The sequence below is a fragment of the Antennarius striatus genome, chromosome 3, assembly GCF_040054535.1.
Source record: "Antennarius striatus isolate MH-2024 chromosome 3, ASM4005453v1, whole genome shotgun sequence".
NCBI lineage: Eukaryota > Metazoa > Chordata > Actinopteri > Lophiiformes > Antennariidae > Antennarius > Antennarius striatus.
Window position 1 is genome coordinate 7806139 of NC_090778.1, and position 16042 is coordinate 7822180.

A 16042-nucleotide genomic window follows, 5' to 3' on the forward strand; every position below is an offset into this window, starting at 1 on the left:
ATTTTGCAGTCTATGACTGCCTTGGTTGTATTATTATTATTGTTGTTGTAGTTGTAGAGATGATGACTGTGGTACCTGAGGTGGCTCTTCCCTCTGTAGATCCTCCTTGGGGCTCTACTGTTGAATTCCTTAAAGTTCTCATATGTCGGACAGAAGGGGGCTCACGTTGCCTTCCTCCTCCTCCTCTTCCTCCTCCTCCTCCTCCTCCTCCCCCTCCTCCTCGGGAACGGGATGTGATGTAAATACACAGCTACTTTTTTTGTTCGCTTTTTCTGGAGTGTGCAGATCCTCGTATTCCAACACGTTGTTGGGGTAAAACTGGGACAAGAGGTCTGAAAAGAGGAACACCGGGACATAGAGTAATCCCATACAGATACTGTACGTGTCCGTTACTTTTACCCACCATGATCCTGTGAGCTCCTGCCCTCCGACGACAAACTAGCGACCTGCCGGACTCCGAGAAAAACGGATTAACCGGGGAGAAAGTCGCTGCTGTTGAGGATCCGGAGAAAACCCAGGACAGGTAAACAGCTGGCGAGTCCGTCTCTGCATAAAACTGGACTGTGGCGGAATGAAGTCAAGTCGATTTCTCCGTCCGTCTGGAAACTCTGACTGCATTACAACAGAGCTGAGATCAGTGCTGCTGCTGCAGACTGAGGCCTGCATCTGACATTTTTGTTGTCCCAGATCAGTGTCAAGAAGTTACACGGAGAGCTCTAGAATCCACACACACAATGCTGGAATCCTTCACATGAACGCAAAACGTTTCCTCAGTTTAGAGAAAAAAATGTTCCGTGTGGCAATTTTTCCCATCAGTTTAATTATTGTCACCATAAAGTTTCACAGAATTAATGGAGGAACGCTATTCATGTGGAAGTGAAAAGATTGATGTTGTAGAATAGAACTGATGAAATAAAATTTAACGCAGATCACATCCTGTAAGATCAACAACATGAGAACTCTAAGATATAAAAATGTGACATCATTTAATGCAAGGAGACACAATGTTCAGTCTCGCCTTATCCAGAATGAAACCCAAATCCTGTTACTATAATTCAACAAACGTTTTTTTTAATGTGGAGGTGAATCCTTCAACTTCCAAGTAAGCCTGTTTCCTTGTCAAAATCTATGCATGATGTCCTGGGAAGTTAAAAGATATGGCAGAAAACACCCTGTTTCGCAATGTTAATGAAAGTGAAAAGGGAAATTCCGGTGGATCTACTCAGGTCCACTCTGGCCCAACGTCCATCCTTCATATAAGTTTCATGGAAATCCATGCTGTACTTTTTCCTGCTGCCACACAAACAAATGTGGATGAAAACATAACTTTGTTGATGGGCACTAATAGTAATAATAATAAGATTAAATCTATTGATCCCAGAGGGGAAATTCTCTTCTCACTCACAGTACAGCACATGCATATGTGTGTGTGTGTGTGTGTGTGTGTGTGTGTGTGTGTGTGTGTGTGTGTGTGTGTGTGTGTGTGTGTGTGTGTGTGAGTGTGTGTGTGTGTTAGTCATATCACACAATATTGTGTACAGGCCCCTGAAACACAGCACACTAGGGGCTTGCAGGCATGCAATTAGTCCAGGTAGTACAAGGGAGGCAGAGTGACGGGTCGCGACTTCAGGGTGCACCCCAAATGAGCAGCTTGCAGGGGGGGATGGCGACTTGCTCAAGGGCACCTTGCTCAAGGGCGCCTTGCTCAAGGGCACCTTGCTCAAGGGCGCCTCGGCAGTGACTGGGAGGTGAGCTGACACCTCCCACAGTCAACTCACACTCTGAAGATGTTTTGGCGGGAGTGGGAATCGAGCTGCCGGTGGTGGGAATTGAACTGTCGATTCCTGGGGCGATGTCTGGTTGTAAGACGTCTGCTCTACCGCTGCCTCTTCCACCCCCAACAATACGAATATTCGTAATATTAAACAGTTGTATTTATATATTGATGAAATATAATGAAAAATAATGCAGATATACAAGGTAGTGAGCCTCTGATTGTCAAACTTGTGTTTGGATATAGTGAAGCATGTAGTTGGCAATCCAGTGCTCTGTATAAAAGAATGATGACCTTGAAGTCAGTTGTATGTTAAGAACCTGGACTAAAGTGCTCTTTCTTCTTGGTAAGGGGTTTAGACTTGAACTGTGGCGTTCTCAGTCTTGAATGGGTTTTAGAGAAAATCAATAGTGTATTACAAATCAAGGCATGACTCACATTTGTAGCATCTGTTATAAATGAATAATTAATCTTTAGCTATTTCTTTAGATTGAATCCAGGAAATTAAAATGTCAATACTAGTAAACAACAATTCACCATTACTGAGCCAAAAGTTGCTGCAGCTACAAAACTTAGAATAGAATAGGCTTTATATTCTATGTTTTGTAGCTGCGGCATCTTTTGGCTCAGTAATGATGTAGAGCTGTGTGTCATCTGTATACAGTATATAAAAAAATAGAATAAAATATGAAAACATGCATTATTATTATTATTACTATCTGTCACTCTAAATAACTGTAGAACACATGCAGACTAAACAGTGGACTCCTCCAGGTACTCAAATGGGATAATTTGCTTGACTATACTGTCTTGTATAATTTAAGTTAAGTATTATGGACTAACAGGACATTATGTGAGGTCATTGTGTCCTGTGGGAAATTGTGACTAAAATTATAATGGGGCGGCAGTGGCTCAGTGGTAAAGCAGGCGGTAGAGCGGGTCGTCCTATGATTTCAAGATCGACGGTTCGATTCCCGCTCCCACCCAAAAAAAAAAAATACCCGGAGGTCAGCTGACAGTGGGAGGTGTCAGCTCACCTCTGGAGCACTGCCGAGGCACCCTTGAGCAAGGTGCCGTCCCCTTTACAAATTGCTCATTTAAGGCGCACCAAGATGGAGCTGCCTGCCACTCTACCTCCCTTAGATGCCTACAAGCCCCCTTGTGTATGTGTGTGTGTGTGTGTGTGTGTGTGCTACAGGGGCCTGTACACACTAATATATATATGCATGCGTTTGAATCATTAGCTAGAGTGTGCATTCTTCATTTCCCTTCGGGTATCAAAACAGTATAATAAATTAAAATTAATGATGAAAAAATTGATAGTCCTCTTAATGAAAATCTTGTTATTCAGACTTGGGAAACATTCATGAATAAAGATAGTTTAAATCAATAGTTTAGTTAATAATACCATAAATTATAAAATCTCTGTTCTGACATGTTGGAGTCAGACGGGTTGAAGTTGCTTAACAGATAATAAGGTGTGAACACACCACAAACAAAGATAACCTTTTACAACAAGAGACTTACAGGGATGCTTAATGATAAGGAACTTCCAAAGAGAGACCCAAACTGACACTCTATGCTATTCATTACAGATAAACACATTGAAAATATAACCGTCATCCTAACAGTAAAACACCAATAGAGCAAAGACACATCTCTGTCACAAAAAGAAAGTAAAATAAAGCAAAGTCAGAGAGAGAGTGAACATCTGCTCAGTCAGTAGATCAATGAGATAAACTGGAGATCAAAACAACACATGCTTCACTTTTAATTAATGTTGAATTTTTTTTTTAAATTTATTTTCGTGCATTGTGATTTAAATTGGATCAAGTCAAATCAAAATGATTTAAATCTCGACTTCATTGTAATAAATAAATTTTTTCTTCTTTCTATATCATTGCTTTCAATTCACATTTTATCAGATCAGACAGATGGAGATACCAGTGTGCAGTAAGAGAGGTGAACTGACTCTTCACCTTGAAGATTATAGTGATGAATGTTTCACCTTTAATTTTGATATACGGTTGTTAAAGCATACCCTGAAATTATAGGCCCACTGGAAGCAAAAGGATGGATGGCGTGCAGTTTGAACTGGGATGTCAGGAAGCATTTTTCTGCAGAAAAGATCTAACTACTCCCAAAAACCTTTTTCCACGACTGCTTATATGTGATGTGAACACATAAACTGTATGGTGTTATAAGCACCTACCAGTCAATCAGAGAGTATAATTTCCAGAGTTAATTTCTGGTTGAGATGTTTGGTCGGTGAGTTAGTCCACTCCCTCCCAAGTTACCCTCATGAGTGTGTTTCTGACCCCTTGACCTCTTGCGAGGTGTAATGTGACCGCGTTTGCGTTATTTTCATGCTCGGAGTTCAGTCAGCTCATTTCAACAGGATGACCTGTGCTCATGAAGCTATTTTTGCATACTGTCATAAATTTATTGTTTTCATTTGTCACACATAAGATTTTCCCGAGCTTTCAACACACATTTTTCGTGTGAGGCAGGAGAGACTGGTTGTTGAGGTACATGTGATTGTTTATTACATTAGATGATGTTTGATGGTAAGTCTGCCAGATAGTCTTTTTCCCAAAAACTGGTGGTGGCGGCTGATGAACCTGATGAAGCCTGAGTAGGGATAAAGAGGTGAAGGATGCAAAAAACAGCAGTTTGATAGAACTAGAGTGATGACAAGAGACATGTCTAAGAAGACAGCAAAGTTTTAATATTTAGCGAACATTTCTCCTTTATTCTAATGAAAAAATGTTTTCTCATCTGTGACAATAAACATCAAAGTTTGTTATACAATTCAAAACTATTAACTGAGTAAAATGCTGTTTCCCATATTAATACGTTGGTCAACTGACATTTCTTTTCATTGAAGTCATTTCAAAACCTCAGTTTCTTTTCCACACTGAGATCCCGTCCGGAGCCCCTTTCTAATGTAGAGTACACAAAGTGATTAATCAAAGCCAAAGTCAAAGTCAGCTTTATTGTCAAATGTACCATATATGCACGACATAGAGCACAGATGAAATTGCAGTCCTCTCAGACCCATGATCAACAGGCAGTACAAAACAGGCAGTACAACAAAGGCCGTACAAAAGGCAGTACAACAAAGGCAGTACAACTCAGGCAGTACAACAGGCAGTGCAACACAGGCAGTACAACAGACAGTACAGCACAACGTATGAGAAGAAACACAAAGGGACGGTAAACATCTTGATACACTCTAATCCGATAACTGTAAGTGACGTGTATGCAGTCCCTGAGTGACAGGGGAGGGAGGGAGGGAGGGAGGGAGGGAGGGAGAGAGAGAGAGAGAGAGAGAGAGAGAGAGAGAGAGAGAGGGCAGAGTAGGGGGAGGGAGTTGAGCCTCCTGACCGCCTGGTGAAAGAAACTGTCCTTGAGCCTGGAAAGAAACTGTCCTTGAGCCTGCTGGTTTTGGCCCACAGACTCTGCAGTCTCCTCCCTGAAGGCAGCAGGCTGAAAGGCTGTTAGAGGGGTGGGTGGGATCATCTTCAATGCCGATGGCTTCGCGGGTGAGGTGGGTGTTATAAATGTCTGTGAGGGAAGGGAGAGAGACACCAGTGATCTTTTCAGCGGCTCTCACAATGCGCTGCAGGGTCCTGCGGCAGGAAACGGTGCAGGTGCCATACCACATGATGATGCAGCTGGTCTGGATGCTCTCGATGGTGCCTCTGTTGAGCATGATGGGGAGTGGGGCTCTTGCTCTCCTCAGTTTGCGGAAGAAGTAGAGGCACTTTGGGGTTTTTTGGCCAGTGATGTGGTGTTGCGGCCCCAGGACAGGTCCTCGGAGATGTGCACACCCAGGAACTTGGTGCTGCTGACCTTTTCCATTGCAGCATTGTCGATGGCTAGCAGAGCATGCTGGGTGCGTGCTCTCCTGAAGTTCACAGTAATCTCCTTCGTCTTCTCAACATTCAGATGGAGATTGTTGTCCCTGCACCACATGGCCAGGCGGCTCACCTCATTTCTGTAGTGTGACTCATCATTGTTGTTGATGAGACCCACCACAGTCGTTTCATCTGCAAACTTTATGAAGAGGTTGGAGCTGGAAGTTGGTGTGCAGTCATGGGTCAGTGGCTCAGTTCACATCCTTAGGGGGGCCCCCATCTTCAGCATGATGGTGCTGGAGGTGTTGCTACCGACTCAAACTGCCTGTGGTCTCCCTGTCAGAAAGTTCAGCAGCCAGTTTCCTGTGGAGGTGTTGAGTCCAAGCTGGTCTAGTTTATGGATGAGCTGCTGGGGGATGATTGTGTTGAATGCTGATCTGAAGTCAATGAACAGCATTCTGACGTATGAGTCTTTGGTCTCCAGGTGGGTGAGGGTCGAGTGTAGGGCGGTGGAGATAGTGTCATCGGTCGACCGGTTAGACCGGTAAGCAAACTGAAAAAGGTCCAGGGTTGAAGGGAGGGCAGACTTGATGTTGTGCATGACTAGTCGCTCGAAGCACTTCATGAGGATGGCAGTGAGTGCAACCGGGCGGTAGTCGTTGAAGCAGGATGGGGGCAACTTCTTCGGGACTGGGATGATGGTGGTGGCTTTGAGGCAGGTGGGGACAACAGTCTGGCTCAGGGAGATGTTGAAGATGTCTGTGAAGACCTCTGTGAGCTCGTCAGCACTGTCTGTCAGGATAAGACCAGGAATGTCGTCAGGACCTGGGGGCTTTCCTTTCGTTGGTCCTTCTGAGGACTTGCTTCATGCAAGTTGGGAGAATAATCAGAAAATAATGATTTCTAAGTCTTGTACTAAATCAGCGATGGGTGTTCTTATCTCCCACCTGCAGGTGTATTTCACAGCTTCGTTTTGTGTTGTGAGGCACTTAAAGCTGACGGGTGATGAACAAATTGCAATAGCAGCCTGGAGCTATGAAGAGTTTCACAACAGCAGTAATTTGCATGGGGTTTGGCTCAGACTGTGAGAGCTCAGTTCTCTGTTCACTCACAAAACCCTGACTAAAACAAAGCAGTGAAAGATATATTGTTTTACCCTGCTTCCACTCAGCCACACTGGAAACAGCTGAAGTCAAACACTTATTTAATTTTTTACTGCTTATTTGTGCGACTAGTACAGTGTACGCTTGTAATGCAGCTTTGTATATTACAAAGTGCAGAACTGTTCTCCGGGTGCTCTTGGGTTTATATTTTTTCACAAGCGCACATGACCCTGACATTGTTCTTTTTCTCACAAAAAGGACATGTTACACTCAAGTTTTTGAAAACCATAACTCTTCCATGATGAACAACAGCAGTTTTTCTTGTGACTGTTTAAGAAAGGTGGAAAAAAAAACATTGACAAGAGTTCGTTCCTGTGCAAAATTACTTGTAATTTGATGCACGGTGACTATTTTCCCCCTGTATTACCCTCTTAAAAGAGCCTTCACAAAGATCAGAAACATATGTAATTAAAAGTTAATTAAAGGAGCTGCCTATAAAGGCAGAGGTCTGATATGTGGCATTGAGGCAGTAACCAATTAAAACTATTCACTGTGCTGAGAGCTATATTTAGACTCTCTGCTCTGTATTATCTGTTCATAATTTTATAAAGCTAACCAGGCTAATTAATTTTACTGATAGCGAATAAGTTTTTAAAAGTAAGCCAGCCTCTGTTTAATGAAACAAAACAGGTTCTTAACAAACGTTAATGTTGGGATCAAGTTGCCTTAAGGAACGTCGGGACTAATGAGCTCCCTGGCGTTCCAATTAAAGATATTGTGTCCCATAGTGATACTGTATGTGGCACGAGATCCAGATCTCCTCTAAAATGTCTTCAGCTCAACAATAAAGTGATTAGTGTGTGTGTGTGTGTGTGTGTGTGTGTGTGTGTGTGTGTGTGTGTGTGTGTGTGTGTGTGTGTGTGAGTAATTTCAAAGACTGCATCTTGCACGTCAGCAGTTGATAAAAACAGAAAAGAGAACCACCTACAGTGAAGTCCGCCCAGCGTTCAGATAAACATTTATCCTCAGGTCTGGAAGTCATTGATATACAATGAATCCTTCTTATCAAACCGATCAGACGTGTGATGATCTCATGAGGCTTTTTTTCTCTATAAATATATAAACACCACTTGAGCCATATTGTCAAACACAAACACAGGAAGCATTCAAAATGGCTACTGGAGAAGCGTGTGCAGTTAGTAGCTATGGTTGGGCTGGAAGCAGAGATTAGAGATGATGGTAAATGAGCACGTCAGTATGGCGTATCAATGTGCCGAGCCACAGCCAAAGGTTCGTCAAACCATTAAGAAAACACCCGGAGGATGTGTTTGATGGAATAACACTGAGCAGGTCTGCTGCTGAGGGGAGGCAATACAGTGAGAGGAGTTACATTCAAATTTTATCAGACAGAACTGAATTATTGTAAAATGAAGATAACTGCTGGCATAGTTATATATTTTAAAAGCATTTTCTGATGTATTTTTTAAATGTAATTCAATGAAGTACTGACAAAAAATGTGAAAAGTCTTCACTGTCTCATTTCATTCTGAATGAAATCACTGCCTGGTCTACCTACCTGTCTGACTGCATGTCTGCCTACATATCTGTCTACCTACCTACCTGTCTGCCTCTCAACCTGTCTACCTACCTACCTGCTGTGCATGTTGTTGAGGTCATTTGTACTCAGTACCAAGCACAAAGCCAGAAGTCAACAACTATTGTTAATCCGTCTTCTTTTTCTGATATCTCCAAACTCCAGCTTTCATCAAATCACCAATCAATCAGTCAGTTAAGATGATGTCCTTGACTTGCTGCTTCAAGCCAAAATGCAAGATCTGAAGAAAAAAAACAAAAAACGACATGGTTTTAAATGAAAAGAGTAAACTTAAAATGACTGTCTTATATCATTTGGATATATTCAGTCAAAGAATCACTACTGTTGCTTTCTTCAGGCTAGCTGAATACACACATAACACTGCTGTCGTTTTAAACCCACTGGTTTGAGGTCTGTCTATAATAACATTTTCATTTGGTACTGTACTACTAAATCAGCTCGACTCAACCTGGTGTCTGTTGGTCATTTTGTATAAGGCACAGTTTTGTTACAGGGCATGGGTGCCATGCATGTCCACCTTTTGAGACAAGACGTGCAAACTTGTTTGTAGTAACAAAATGAAATTAACCCTAAAATAACTGTTCTAAAAGTTACAGCTGGAAGAGTGGTCTGACACTACATAAATGAATCCAGTCTGAATAGTAAGGTCAGGTCTTGTCATCCTTCTGGGTTGTCATTTTAAAAATGGTTCGCAGAGCAGTAGAGACGTGGGCCCCGTGTAAATGGCAGGCATTTTTACCGATCATTCTGGAGCTTTCTGTGCTATTCAGTGTCATAAATTAATGGTACTTTAGAGTTTTGCTTTCTTTAATTTGTGTCTGCTCAGGGATATGAGGACTCTTATAGGGAATCCAGAAACAGATGAGCTATTCTGTTCCTTCCACCTACTGCTGACAGAGGTATCATGCCCTGCATATACCTGTGTGTGTGTGTGTGTGTGTGTGTGTGTGTGTGTGTGTGTGTGTGTGTGTGTGTGCGCGCGCGCAGATACAGTTATGTCTTCGGGGATCATATTCAGAGTTGAGCCACACGGTATCAAATTAGATGGTTGATGTCAAAGTAATTTCTGGAAATTGAAAGTCTCATTCCAGAAACCCAAAGAAAACAGGACAAAAAGTTCAGAGACTTTCAGCGGTTGTAAGTTTTGTTTCATGTGACGTTACAGTCCACTTCTGGTATTACCACAACTTCTTGAGGAAAAGAAATTTGAAAAATTAATAAGAAGTACATGGTAAATGGGTTAAATACTTCAGTGTTACAACTTCCTCTGTATATCAAAAAACAGGTTAAATATTTCCACATTTTTTCTGTTAAGGGAGTTTGATAGGGTTCACCTTGGCAATGCGTTGGTTTAAAGCTCTATGTATAAAATCAAGTGCTCCTCACATTCTTCAGATGCAAGCAGCTCTCTTGAAAACATCTGCTGCTGCATTTCAAAGCTCCTAAGCATCACCTGCTCTAAGGTTATTTTGCATTTTGCTGTTGTGTCATGTCATGGTGCTGGAGTGAAAACAGAAACATCCTCCTGAAAACACAGCCATTACCACCAGCAAAAAAAAAAAGTCATTAAAAATTGAATAATTTAACATGTTAAAATGAGTTAATGTGTCATTATTGGTACAAATTACCTTGTAGATTCATCATGACAGTGGCTGGAATGTTTTATGGTATACTGCAGAGCTTTAAATTACATATTAGAATAAACTAGGTTTTAAAGCAGGAATCTTATAGCAGAAAATTTCTGCAGACTATTTAAAACCTATTTTTAGGTTTAGATCAAAACAAATTCTAAATAATTAAACAAAGAAATAATGAAGTTTTCCTGAACTTATTCATGTGTAACATATATTACACATAAATTTGAGTAATTTATACCAAAATGCTTCTATTCAAAATATAAAAAATAAAATTAATTTCTGTATTTTACTTTACATTGACACTTGAGCAGAAGGAGATTGGTGACTCATTTTGCTAAGTGGAGGTTACTTTATCAGCAAAGCTCTGGACGTCGGTGTCAAAAGGCTGAACAGGTTAGAGCCTGTCTGTTGATTTTCAAATTTTAGTTTCCACACTACCCATGATACTTTGCTGTTTGCAGTTCTGTTTGCGGTACATTCCTGTAAGTAATGACATTGTAAAGTACTGTGATCACATTTTATTCCTCACTGATTTCCCACTGTAAATCCGCATCAGAAATGTACTGTACATATGCGTATTGAACACTCTTGGACGTCTATGCGACTTATGTGGTTTACTTGTTTTTGTTGTCTGTACTGGGCCTCTCAGAGGTTGTTTCTGTGTTGAATGTGGCCTGCAGGCCACTGGTTTATAACCCTACTTTACTGGTGTAAGTACTTGATTTGGTCATGGAGTACATTCAACGAATGGCTTTCGTTCTTTAAAAAACCCCCATAAAATTTAGTCACAATGAATCTCCTGTGGCACTTCGATACACTCTGATAAGATAAAAATGGGTGTATTATTCCTTTTACAGTTTCCTGTTGATGACCATCTGGAGGTCTTAACTGTCTGCCTTTTTGTCCAAGAGTGTGCTTTTCGTTGTATATTGTGTTGCATAATCACACAAACTGGAAAAGCAGCGGAAAGGCAGACTGAACTGCATTAAAACACAAATACTGTTTAAGTGTGTCGTTTGTGTCCTACACAACAGTATAATATTATATATACCTATACGTACTTTAATTAGCTCAGATATTTCACTTAAAGTTACTTACCGACATAAATGCATATTATGCTTTGCTGAGTTATGAAAGTCTGTGTTATATAAATGTACTACTCGTGTGTGCCTGAGTGGAGTGATCACATGATTCCCAGAATTTACGAGCAAATGTATGGATGATGTGAAACGTATGGACACACACACACGCACGCACGCACGCACGCACACACACACACACACACACACATAGACATAAAAGACATGAGTACTAACTGGTATAACCCAGCATTGCACAAACAGGACTTTAAAAGTAGCCTCTATATGGCTCTATGTGAATATAGCTCACCCTGTCTATCTTATTGGGAATTTTAACATCATATTTTGGATTTGAATCAATTGAAAAATAACTCTTCTTGTGTCAGTTGATTTGTTATCTGCTAGTCATAAGAGTCATCTGAATTGTGTTATCCTCTCCTCAGTTTGGAAATGTGATTGCCAGGTGGTCACTTTTGCTAGCCAGCGTATATCTGCAGATACCAGGCTAATGTCAACAAACACAAAAGCAAGAGAAAGTTCATTAATGTGCAAACTTTTCTGTTTAAAAATTGCTGATTAAAATGATTCTCTGCATTTTACTCATTTAAAGCATGTGTTACTGACAGTCTGCAGCTGGGGGAAAAAGTAGTTTTCATCAAAATTAATTGGAGATCTTTATTTGTTGCAGGACTTTCCTCATATTTGCTCAACCATTTTGGACATGGAGTCACGCAATGATTAAAATCATTATTTGTCTCCGAATGATAACAAGAAGATATAATTGATGCTTTATTGGAGGAGAGAAAGATGGATTCAAACCTATATCTAGTTGCTAAAGAGTGCCCCAAATAGATGTCCCCAGGTTAGGTTTGACTATACATTAACTTCCATTTGGCCTGTCAGGTATCTCTTGGGGGAAAAAAACTAGTGTTTAACAAGTGAAAATTAGTTGTGTATGTTTAAGTCTCTAACTGTTGAAACGCTGTTCAATATGAATTTATTGTTTTTTGTGTTCTGACCCCCACCAGCAGAGCATTTTGAGTGTTAAATTGGTTAAAGGAACTTTGATAACAGGAAGTTTTCACATTTGTTCAATGTAATACAGTTTGTGTTTAATTTTTGCCAGTAGCTCAGCATTTTTGGTTTAGTATTGGATTGAATTGGATTGAATCAAATGGATTGGATTTGACCAGCTTGTGTTGGTTTGGGTTGGAGTGGATTGGATCCGATTTGGTTGGAATATACCATATTAGTTTGGTTTGGGCTGGGTGGGATTAGACCAGGGTCGATTGGAGTTGAGGTTGGGATGGATTACATTGCTTGGTATCACTCCATTTCTATCCTTCATATCTTAACCTTTGGAAACAAATGTACCATTTATTTTTATTGAAAAAGACTAGATTTAATGTTAAAGATGATTCCGCCACAAGGTCAAACATTTCAACATTCTGTATGTTTCTACTGTGTTCTGCTGTTCTGTTTTGCTCTCAGTGTAATCTGTCTTTATCACCCCTCAAACCACAGAAAAAAGAGGTGTGTGTGTGTGTGTTAGTGAGAGAGAGAGAGAGAGAGAGAGAGAGAGAGAGAGAGAGAGAGAGAGAGAGAGAAGAGAGAGAGAGAGAGAGAGAGAGAGATGCAGATTCCTGTGTGCAATTGTAAGAGAGAGAGAGACCTGAAGAAAGGCATGTGGATTCCTGTGTGTTTCTGTGAGCGAGAGACCTAGGTACAGCCAGGGAGAGAGAGCGCCTGGGTTGCGTTGAATGTTAGGAATGTTGAGGCTTTTGGCTCCAGTTTGTTCTGATGGAGGGAGGAGTAGAGAGGAGGGACAGAATAAGAGGAAAAGGAGGACAGAAGGAGGAGATAAGGTGGGAGGAAGGGAGAAGGAGATAAAGAAGAGGAAAACAATGAGAGGTCAAAGATGGAGTAAAATTAAAGACAGAAAATTATAAAAGTAAGTACAATTAAGTAAAATACTGGTGTTCATATTATTACTGTGGCTGCAAGACATCTTTGTGTGTTTGTCAAAATTTTTTAGTCTATCATTTTTTGCTGATTGAATTTTTGTAGTTGCAGATTTAGCAGCCGGACAGCAGCTGCTTCAGCTTTGTTGTTCATTAGTGTTAGACAGGAGGTGTTCAGGCACACAAATGCTGAGTAGGTCCCTGATGTTAGGGCAGCTTCCACAGCCCAGTAAACAATCAGAAAGACGTACAAAAATAGTCCAGAAAGACGCTTCTGGTCATCTTAAAATGTTTAAAGAAACACTTCCTGCATGGACGCAGACCGCCGTGGCAGTGTTCTATTCAATCACAGCTATGAGTGGGCGCAACAGGCCAACGTGTTGAAGAGCCGTGTGCATGGGGTTGTAGTATGAGTAATAATGGGGTTTTTAAAGTGTTTCCAGAGTGTTTTTGTTTTTAGTTGTAATTGAACTTTTATTGTTTTTCCACCAAAAAGAAAAAGGAAGCAACATATTTTACAGACATACCATCTTTGTTACTCACCCAAAGTGAAAAAAGCAACAGTAAGTAAGTATATAAATAAGAAAAATGTTTAAGTTTTTAGCGGGAAACCTAAAACTTGTTTAATCATTGAGTTCAATCACTGTGCTGCTCCTTTATTGCCCTGTTTCTCTCAGCTTCACGACTTTATTCTCCTTTTTTCGGCATCCTATTGCATATTTAGCCTTTAAGTGCATATTTATGAGCCTATTAAAAGTTTAATCATTTTTTTAAATAAATCACCTAAATGCAAACAAGTCAGCTGTATATGCACTTCCAAACAAGCCAAAAGTATTTTTTAATTACTTAACTTACAATCAGTTACTGCTCAATAAATGTTCCACTAAAAGTTGTTTAGTCTGCATCAGTAAAACTCTTGACTGTTAAACTGTAACTTGGTTGTCATTATAAACTGTTACGTGGGATAGATATCATGCAGACTGTGATGAACACAAGTAGAAGGTATCTTACAACAGAAGCTGGTCAGGTCGTTTCTGTTATCTCTCCACAACATGAAACTAATAGTTTGTGAATCACACAGTAACCAAAAAGGAAGTAGATCAGAAAACAATTATTTTGAAAAAGTATTGAAAAGTACTGAAGTTGTGTAAGTATCAAAAAAATTGTGTTGTTAAAAAACTAAGTTTGATTTGATACATGTAAAAAGACACTGTTTGGCTTGAAATAGAGTAAAGACTGTTTTCAGGGCTCATAACCACCAAAATATTTCAAAACAAAAGTGTTTAGAATGAAGCTGGTTTTGTTTTTGTTCCATTTTGATCCTCAGGTCTTAAAGTGGCACGGATAAAATGTCATGCTGGATAAAAAACAAAAAGCAAACTTCTTCCCTCCCCTCCTATCATTCTGTCTCACTCTTCTTGTACCCAATCTTTTTCTTCTCTTGATCACCTTTACTTAGTGTGTCTTTCTCTGGGCTTGCGCTAGCCATTCGCCACTTCGCCATAGGCGAAGTAAATTCCAGACTGGCTACAAGATCTTCAGACTGTGTAGCCACAGTGACATTCTTATTTTTAAGGAAAAAAGGCTAAAACTTTTTCGCTCGCTAGCAGCACTCGCTATTTCCGCTAGCGAGTGGCGCTAGCGCTGCTACTGCCGCTCGCTAGCGGCGCTAGTGTCGCTACTGCCGCTCGCTAGCGGCTCTCGCTGATTCCGCTAGCGAGCGGCGCTAGCCCCGCTACTTCCGCTAGCGAGCGGCGCCAGCACCGCTACTGCTGCTAGCGAGTGGCGCTAGCAGAAATAGTGCTGCTATTTCAGCATGCCGACGGAGATAGCCGAAGTGACCTGAACACTCCTGATCATTAAATATGCACTCGGGTCATAACCTCCTTTCGTCCAATGAAAAACAAAAATATTGTTTTTTTACAAGCTGAACCCGCGAATTGGTGTAAGACAAGGCGAGGACGATCGATGAAAAGAATCCAGTGTTTTATAGTAGAGTTTGTGTTAAAATCCTCATTAATAAACAAATGGTGAATGCTGAGAGGGGGGAGGAGTGGAGACAGACCGATCAGAAGGTAAATGAAAGATATGATCAATACTTGTCTTAGACTTTTGATCCCTATAACTGGCAAGAATAACCAGTAAAATTTACTAGTAAACATTGAGTAATATTTTGTATGACTGTATCTTCACATAGTGAATGCAAGTTTTCAATTGTTGAATCTCACATTTATTCCTGTATAAAGTAGGACAGAAATAAAGATAGTTCAGCTTGAACTGTTGACTTTATTGTATTTTTGTAGGTAAACTGAACAGAAGATTTTGCCCTCAGAATGCACCAGAATGCAGGAAAACAACCTCATTTTCTAAAAAATTTCCCAGGGGAGGCCCCCCAGACCCTCCAACGACCCCCGCAACAAGCGTCAGTCGTCCGTGCGCTGCACCACTGTCTTGGCTACTGTCGTGTGGCTTTTTGTGGCTTGCTCGATTCTTTTACACTGAGCCACAGTGGCTTTTAGTCATACTACCTCCTAGTGCAAGCCCATTCTCTCTCTCTCTGTTTTTTTTTCTCTTTAGTTTCTCCAGTCATGTGATTTTGCTGTAGAGATGAGCAACAATGCAGGAATCTGAGACGCAGCCAAAATATTACATAAAACCCTCTTCTCTCCTTCTCCTCCCCACTCTTTGCCAGATAATAAAAAGTGAACCTCTTAGTTCTCATGCATCTCAGTTGAAGTGAATGAATTCACTTCCTAAAGGCTGATTTCTACGTCAGAGGAAAGGTTTTAAGAACTGACTGTATGAGTACCAGTTGTTTCATCTGCTCCCAGTTGTATGGATCACTTTGCGTGTAAATAAATTTTTTGAACCAGGTTGCACAGCTGCCGCTTCTTCATCATCACCGGCCTGATTAATATGTTTGCAGCCTGATGGATAGATACCATGATCTGTGGTGCCTTTGAATCCGATCCCTTTCACAGTGTAGAAAATACTCAAAACATCATCCATTGAT

At 40.7% G+C, this 16042-nt stretch overlaps 1 protein-coding gene across 3 annotated transcripts in view; it reads left to right on the forward strand.

Annotated features, from left to right (window-relative positions):
* Positions 1 to 203: 203 nt before the first annotated feature.
* Positions 204 to 16042, forward strand: part of ddr2l (discoidin domain receptor family, member 2, like) — a 49431-nt gene continuing 33592 nt past the window's right edge. Inside the window, exon 1 of one of the 3 annotated variants that reach the window (XM_068309854.1) lies at positions 204 to 523. The gene's annotated coding sequence lies outside the window, so the exon portion shown is untranslated. Of the gene's footprint in view, positions 524 to 12880; positions 13020 to 16042 lie in introns of those variants that run through there. The other 2 variants (XM_068309858.1, XM_068309855.1) reach the window with 2 other exon arrangements.